At 44.3% G+C, this 9,029-nt stretch overlaps 1 non-coding gene across 1 annotated transcript; it reads right to left on the reverse strand.

Annotated features, from left to right (window-relative positions):
- Nucleotides 1-556: 556 nt before the first annotated feature.
- On the reverse strand, nucleotides 557-638 carry trnaa-ggc (transfer RNA alanine (anticodon GGC)). Its single transcript has one exon. It is a non-coding gene; the product is annotated as a tRNA-Ala (tRNA).
- Between the last annotated feature and the right edge of the window lie 8,391 nt (nucleotides 639-9,029).

Genomic DNA, 9,029 nt, shown 5'->3' on the forward strand with positions numbered 1-9,029 from the left:
TGCTCGGTTTCACCAATGTACCATGTCTCAAAGCATCCTTACCTGCAGCATGTTTTTTTTTTAGATTAGCGTCAGTCTAAACATTATGGCACAGATGCAGCACACAGGGACTAACACTATCAACATATTATCTGTGATGACACTAATTGGTAAAGTTCACCTGAGAATGTAACTTTTAAAAGAACGTTTTTCAATTTACATAAGAAAGAAGTGAACCTAACATAGTCATTCTAACAGATGTAAGACTTAACAAAAAATCAAGGTATTTTTCAAAGTTTAGTTTCAGTGACATTACACAGTAACGTTTGGTAATAAATTCTGTATCTTACCACTGTGTACTCCACGGTCACCTCATGAAGGAGCAGCTCTCCAAAAGCTATTGCTTCCATTAAACCTGTTGGATTATGACCTGGTGTTGTGTGATTTTTAACTTCCCATTAGAATTCGGATCCCACAATTAAAACAGAGATGAAGAAGCATTTATTGTCTTAGACAGTTCTAGATCTGTGGACCTTCTTTTAGCAGACGACTGTTGAGGAAGGGTAATTAAAAACAGTGACAAGAGTGGAACTCGAACCCACGCATGCAGAGCACAATGGATTGCCAATCCATCGCCTTAACCTCTCGGCCACCTCGTCACATCTGCAGGATCGCATATGACCTTATTAATAAGTGAATTGCGTAAACTATGCAGCACAGCAGATGTGATAAATAGTACAGTACGGTTCCAAGGCGATGGTCTGACCTCTGGGTTGTGTGGCAAGCGCATTCACATCTGCTCACAGTGATCTGCACAAAAATGAAGAAAAACTATGTAACAAGGTCTGTTGAATTCTGTGAAGATTTGAAGTCAACGGAATGAAGAACCCGAGAAAACAGGGGGTGTTCGTTCAAGAAAGAGTTGGATAGAGCTCATAACGATAGTGGAATCAAGGGTTATGGGGATAAGGCAGGAACAAGATACCGATTGAGGATTCGATTAGGTTACAGCGTGGAAACAGGCCCTTCGGCCCAACAAGTTCACACCGACCCGCCGAAGCGCAACCCACCCATGCCCCTACATTTACAACTTACCTAACACTACGGGCAATTTAACATGGCCAATTCACCTGACCTGCACATCTTTGGAAACCGGAGGAAACCCAGGCAGACACGGGGAGAACGTGCAAACTCCACACAGTCAGTCGCCTGAGGTGGGAATCGAACTCGGGTCTCAGGCACTGTGAGGCAGCAGTGCTCACCACTGTGCCACCGTGCTGCCCACTGACACTGTGCCGCCATGATCATAATGAATGGTAGTGCTGGCTCGAAGGGCAGAATGGCCTACTCCTGCACCTATTGTCTATTGTCTATTATATTTCCCTTGAGGAATTGTTTTCCAGACTGGAGGAGAGTGCACAGTGCTCAATGCCATTATTCGGAACACCTTTCTTCTGCTCAGATACTTTTGACACGTACTTGTGCACAGGGCAGACAATTTTAAAATCCTAAGTTAGGCTAAACTGACAATTGAATTCAACAATGCAAAAACCTTGATCTGTATCATTTTCCTGGGCCGTGCGACACCAAGTCACTGTATGATCTCAGCAACACAGTGAGCAGGTGTCAGAAGGAAAATGAGTGCAGTGCCAGAGCGTATGCTGGGAGCAGCAGGTGACACACGGGGAAGTGCATTTCCCACAACAGGAACACTTCCCAAACAGCGGACTGTGGTGGAAGAATTCAGAGGGGGTTTACACTTTGGAATTTGATGCCAGAGTACAATGGAGATCTGTCATTGAGTCTGTTAAAGATGAAGACTTTAAGATTTCTACAGATGAAAAACAAAATGAAATGTTCATTTGTTAGTGAAGGCAAATGTTGAAATTGTATATGTCAACAATCTACCGATCTTTGGAATAAGTAGCTTACCACTTTCCACACTCGGGGCCAGAACCACTGGTGAAGATGATCGTAAAATCCCCGTTACTAGCCGTGGAATCAGAGAAACTCGGTTTGCCAAACGTTCAGGTACAACCAGGAATGTGGAGGTAAGCATTAATGTGTTGCTCCTCTGCTGCAGGTGACTAGTGCACGGTATTTCTGTTCCAGTATAGTGGGCTGTGCTGTGCCGAAGTTTTAGGTTTGAGCCTCACATGGACCAGCTTTAGTTTGTCGTCGTCTTGAGGAGTACAGATAGAAGGTGATATTGAGCAAAGCCAAGTTTATGGGAAAAGAGTCGTGTTTGTGGATTGAGAAACGACCTTTTCTGGATAATAACTCCTTGATCAACAAACATACTGCAAGTATCTAAAACGTGGAGAGATATGTGTGGAGAGAGAGCCAAAGGTGATTTTTCAGCCGTTGGATAACGTTTCCCATGTGTACTGAGTTAAATTCCGTGAAAACAGATGTTGAAATGGTTTCATGTTACGCAGTTTGTTACAAAATCACTAAGGTCATTGCAATAATAAAAGAAAAATCACATAGGACTGTTTGAACATTGTGTTGAATTGAATTTTGGTCTGACCATATTTTATCTTCAATAACGTGCTGCAGAGAGGTACAGAGGGTTAACAACACAAAAGGACAATGTGAATGTGGTCAAATCTTTAAAGTAGATGTTGCGTCTCCAAGTGACGATTCAATTCCTACTTATTAGGATATAATATCTATCTGCAGTTATTTTGAGACATCAGCTCCATTTGCAGAGTTTCACCTTGAATAATACGTCACACCTTACCAATCCATGAACTTTTAATACTCAGTCTTAATCAGTTGTACGTGTTCATAAAATGTCTTTGTGTCTGAAGTCAATCAAATTCGAAATTGTTACGCAACCAAACTGACTTTCTCTCAATGGTAAATTCCCTCCTTGTATGTTTGTTCGTGTATCTTTTAAAACACTGAGAAATCAGCTTCTACGCTTTATTTCTGGAAAATCGTTCACGATTTAGCTAAATCTATTGAGTGGACAAAACTCTCATCCAAACTTTTCTTAATGATTCACTAATGGTTTTGAAGCTCGAACTAAAGTTATTGATTCACTCGAATTAGGGCATTTCCCTGATTTAGTCAATCAAACCTCGCGTTATGTGAAAATCTCATTTCTTTACTTCAAACTTGCGTGTTTCTACGCCAGCATTTCCAGATCTCGTGAATAAACTCCTTCATTCTTTCTATCATCCCGTTTGTATCCTTTCTGATATTTTTATGTCTCAGTAAACAACGTCACTTGGCTTTCTAATATCTTGCCTTTCAGGAAACAGCGTCTGTGCCCTTTCTAATCTCTTTACATGTTTTTGGTGGAGAATGAGGATTACACACATGCTCCCAGTGAGGGTGACCTGCAGATTTTACAGATACACTATGAATTCTGCTTTTTTAAATATGACGTCTCTATGCATAAACTCCAATGAGGTAAAGTATTATCTATCCAGTTCATGAACATCGTCTCCATGGAGACGAAAATTATCTATCATTCCCTTTATTCTTCCACGAAATGTTCGAAACGTTTGTAAGGTCAACATCTCTAACTCCCCGTGCACTAAGTGATTCTCAGCTATTTATAAAAGTGACTGAAGTTCAAATACTTCATAGTGTGTCTCCAGTCATTCCAGTGCACACTGGTTCTGGACAGTAAATGCCATCACCAAAGGCCACCGTGGATCTGAAATCAACAGTTTTCACATCGTAATTGCCGTAGCTATTTTGTATCGTATGTCCGTGTTCTTGTTCATTTTTTTCATCATTTCATGGATTCCTGTATTGAATTCTACTGAATGATTAATTTGTGAATGGAGACATTCTCTTCACAACTCATTCGAAACTCATGGAACATTGAATGATTTTACTCATATGCTTCCAGAGGACAGTCCTGCCATTACTGGGATAAATCAATGAACATTCGCAACGTGTCCTCAAAGGCAAGAATTTCCTTCTCCAGTTTAGCGGATCATTAAAGCACTGAATCCCGTGTGTGCGTTCATTAAAACCAAAACAATTGCAGCAAGATTTTAAAACTAAAATTTTGCAATCTGCTTGCACTGGTTGTCCCAAACATTACATTCCACATTATGGTATGTTTGTGGATGAAAGCACTTTCTGAATCTTGAGCAATTCCATTTGAATTTTGTCAAAACATTGTCATTCGCTGTTCTCATTTTCCTTTCAGTTTCCCTTTTAATATCCCGTATTTTCTCAGTTTATCTTACGTTTTCAACAATTTCAATCAATCTCGCTCCTGATTACCAATCCGAGAGAATGCCACAATTTCCTCAATTTATATGCAGTGCAGCTGGAGGGTGCGGTGAACAAGTGGAAAGACATTGGTCATGTGAACCAAATAAAAGTCGCGGGGTGGTGGAATCTGGCTGTTCCATCGCAGTCATATTTAAAACATTTAACGTAATCTTTAGCCAAATCATATTGGCAGAAAATAAGAAAACATAACCGAAAAAATTGCCGATGTTGAAAATCAAACAAAAACAGACGTTGCTGGAAAATTTCAGGACGTCTTGCAGCATCTATGGAGAGATGGACCCAGTGAATGTGAAACGTTAACTGTGATTCATTTGCATAGATGGTGCTAGCTCACCTGTAATTTTACAGCAATTTCTGTTTTTGTATCAGTTTGGCAGATTTTGTCGTAGTTCATGAGAACAGTGCTCTCGAGAATCAAACAGACATCATGGAGCTGATAGTGTGAAATGAGATAGTAGTAATAAATGATGGAACGGCCACAGGTTATGTCCTTATTGCGTTCAAGAGTGTTGTAATGGAAAATCACAGCAGGTCAAGCAACATCCGAGGAGCAGGAGAATGTACGAGATAGGCATAAGCCATTCATCAGGAATTCGGCTTGTGAGTTGGGCTGAGGGACAAAGCTGAAGCCAAGTGACAACCCGCAGGCACCTCCCCCTACTGACACCGATCACGACCTCTCCTCCCATCACCAAATCATCATCTCCCAGACCATCCACAATCTTATCACCTCTGGGCATATCCATCCACAACCTCCAACCTCATTGTCCGTGAACCGTGCACTCCCCGAATCTACCTCCTTCCAATGATTCGCAAACCTGCCTGCCCCAGTCGGCCTATTGTCTCAGCATGCGCCTGTCCCATCCGAATCATCTCTTCCCACCTCGACACAATCCTATCTCCCCAGTCCAGGAAATGCCCACTTATATTCGTGACACCCTTATGCACTTCACCTCCTCCACGAATTTCGTTTCCCTGGCCCCCAACGCGTCAACTTCACCATGGATATCCAGTCCCTTTACAAATCCATCTGGGGTGACAGAAGTCTGCAAGCATTCCATTTCTTAATCGCACACCATCCCAACCAATACCTTTCCACGGACATCCTCATCCACCTGGCTGAACCACTCCTCACGATCAACAACTTCTCTTTCCAATCTTCCCATTTCCTCCATCGAAATTGGTAGCCATGGGCACCCGCATAGGATCTAGCTATGCCTGCCTGTTTGTCAGATACGCGAAACTGTCCATCTTTCGCAGTTACACAGACACTATCCTTCACTGTTCCTCCGCTACATTGATGAATGTATTGGCGCCACTTGGTGCTCCAATGAGGAACTTGAATAGCTCATTAAATTTACCAACACCTTCCGCCCCGACCTCAAATTTACCAGGATCATCTTGGCAACTTCGCTCACCTTCCTGGACCTCTCCATCACCGTCTCTGGTGACTGACTAATTAAAAACATATGCTACAAGCCCACCGACTCCCACAGATATCGACTACATCTCATCCAACCCTATCTCGTGTAAAACCTCCATTCCTTATTCCCAATTCTTCTGCCTCCACCACATCTGTTCGCAGGACGGCCAATTAAACCTCAGAAAGACCCAGTTGGTCTCCTTCTTCTACGATCATAACTTGCCTTCCCACGTGGTTGACAACGCCCTCCAGTGCATTTCCTCCACTTCACACACCACCACCCTTGAATCCCACGCCTCTAAACGCAACAAGGATAGAACCTCCTGGTGCTCACCTTCCACCTAACCAACCTCCGCATAAAACGCATCATATCCTGTCACTGACGCCACCTCCAAACAGACACCACCACCAGCGATATATTTCACTACCCAGCCCTGCCAGCATTCCGAAAAGACCATTCCCTCCACGAACCCTTCTTCATGTCCATACTTCCCCCCACCAGCCCACAACCCTTTCCTGGCACCTTTCACTGCCACCAAAGGAGGGGTGAAACTCGAACCCTTACCACTCGCCTCATCTCCAAAAAATGCCCGAAGGGATCATTCCACATCCGTTAGAAATTCACCTGCACTGCTACCAAAACCATCTACTGCATCAGTTGCGCCCAGTGTGGTCTCTTCTGCAGATCATTTCAGCGAACATCTCTGGGACACCCTCACCCACCAACTTCACCGTCCCGTGGCTGAACACTTCAACTCTCTCTCCTATCCCGTCAAAGACATGCAGGACCTGGACCTCCTCCACTGCTAAACCGTTACCGCCCAACGCCTGGAGGAGGAACTCCACACAGTCCGGCTTGGGACCCAAACAGCACACGGGATAAATGTGTCCTCATTTCCCCTCCCCCAAGCACAAGCCTTCAACTCGCCACCGCCCTCTCGACCCATTCCATCACTGCCACTTCTGACCTATTATCTTCTCCCTCCTATTCATCCTTCTGTTACTTTCCAGCTATTTCCCCTCAACCCCACACCACTTCCATTTATCTCTCAGCCCCGACTCACAGGTCTTATTCCGGATGAAGGGCTTCAGCCTGAAACCTGAATTCTCCTGCTCCTCGGATGCTACCTGATCTGCTGTGCTTTTCCAGCGTAACACTGCCAACTCTGATCTCCAGCATCTGCAGTCCTGACTTTATCCTCGGAATTATCAATGACCTTGGCGTGAAGATATACCTCGATTGCAGTGATCACAGTGTGACTGAGTTTTGCATTTATTTTGGGTGAGGGCAGGCTGGATCTGAAACAAGCGCTAAATACCCAAACAACAGGAATGGTATCAGGCAGCGAAGTTCGGGCGGGCTGAAGTGAAGTGGAAACTTCTGTCAGACGATGGGCCAAAACAACTGCCCCACATCACCCAGATTGTCAAAGACACACAGAAAAAGCACAGCACCTTCACTGCAGGCACATTCACAGGTAAAGTGGAAAGGAGACAATACAGCACACTGAGGTGCAATGGAATTTTTTTTTGTGAAAGGATTGGATACATAAGCTGCTTTACATCTGGACTGCCCTCACATTGGAAAAAGAAATTTCCTGCAGTTTAACGGCGACATTGGCCTGTGACATCACCATGCTGAGAGACACTGACATAGTTTGTTCTTTAGCAGCGTGGCCGAGTGAAAGCATGATCGTCCCATTAACCAGAATTCAATGCTTCAAAGCTCTCCTCTCCGCAGTACAACTTATTTGCTGCTCCTGTAATCAGATCTCAATCGCTTCACGGTGTGTCCTCTTCTGCTTCCTGCTTCACGGTAACACTTGAAACGTGAACAAATCCACCTTCCACTTTCACCAATCTTTTGCAACTCCCGAGTTGGCACAGGTACGAGTGACCGATTGGCCTTTTCGAGCGCACTCACTCTGGTCAGATCTGAATGATAAAGTGCACTGTGTCTGATCTGCAGAATGTCCCCACGCAAGATGGTGCTGTTTATCCCATTCCCGTGGGCTGAGCTGTCTCCATTGGCAGAGTATTCAGCCATTTCCCTCCACTGGCAGGCATTATGAGTGGATGGAAGTGTGGATATGCTCTGAAGCTTCCTGTCACGGGCACAGCCAGGTGCAAGGGCGCCGCTGGAACTTAACATCTTTGATTGTGAACTTCCTCCAAATATCATTTATTTGAGAGAGAGTGAAAGATACTGAACTGTTGGGAAAGAGAGAAATGGGCTGTGGACTGTCGTCCCTCAGTAAAATTCAAACAAGTGCATGTTTGTGCTGCCCAATTGATGTTCAGAATCAATCTTCGCAGAACAATCCTGCAGAAAGGCTTTTGTTTCAGAGGCATCGATTTATTTGCTGCAATATGGCATCAGTTAACATCTGAGTCCCAACTGTCCCAGATGAAGCGACTCTGAATGAAACCTTCACTCACTGAGAACCATCTGCACAGCGAGAAGCTGCAGGGCTGCAGGCAGTCCAAATTGTAAGGGAGGATTAAAAACGAGCTATTATTTCTCCCTCAGCCACTCTGTCACAGAGATAGGCAGAGGGACGGCAGAGACGTATGAGGTCATTCACGTGCCGACAGAAGCCATTCAGCCCATCGAGTCCATGCAAATCTCTATTACTTGATTCTCTCTGTGGTTATTCATCATCAGTGCTGCATGTTCTAATAATAGGGAACTGTGTCTGTGTCGATATGCTGTCTCCAACATACTGATCTACATATCAGTCACGGCTGTTCATTTCACCGGAAGACCCTGCTGTGTGACATGGCGTGGGGAATAACTACAAGGCATCAGGGGCATGGTACATGCCACAACTGATTTCTCTCAATTTCGCCAGTGTATTCCCAGCTCACGCAAGTGTCTTTGCGAATCAGGTCATAACAGACCGACAGAGAACAGCAAAAAAATCTTCCATCACTTCAAACGTGTGTTTCCTCAAATGTATAAATTTGGCGGGTGTATCTATTTCAGATGCCATTGAGTGTAAGGACGCAGAAGGCTCATCAATATGTAATGCGAAGAACGTAGCACTGTTATAGCGAAACACTGGCAGGGGCAGTACACAGACTGAAAGCTGGAATTGTCAACGAGCAGAGGATTCTTTTCATCCATTAATTTCTGGATTGTGCGCCAACCACGATCCCTCTGGGCCGCTCTGTTAGCGCTGACCACAGCAGTTTCATGCAGTCTCAGGTTTTTCTTGCAAGTACCTTCGAGAATGACGTCAAAAGATCTTCACTGTTATTGTGTGATACACTGTGACACAAATGTGTCCCGGCTGTGTCAATATAACCACTCTGTACCTTCCCAAATTCTGCTGTTTTAATTGCAATTTGAATCAGAATCACA

Source organism: Chiloscyllium plagiosum, unplaced genomic scaffold, assembly GCF_037043375.1.
Source record: "Chiloscyllium plagiosum isolate Xiang-an unplaced genomic scaffold, Cpla_swu_hap1 HiC_scaffold_37, whole genome shotgun sequence".
NCBI classification, from domain to species: domain Eukaryota; kingdom Metazoa; phylum Chordata; class Chondrichthyes; order Orectolobiformes; family Hemiscylliidae; genus Chiloscyllium; species Chiloscyllium plagiosum.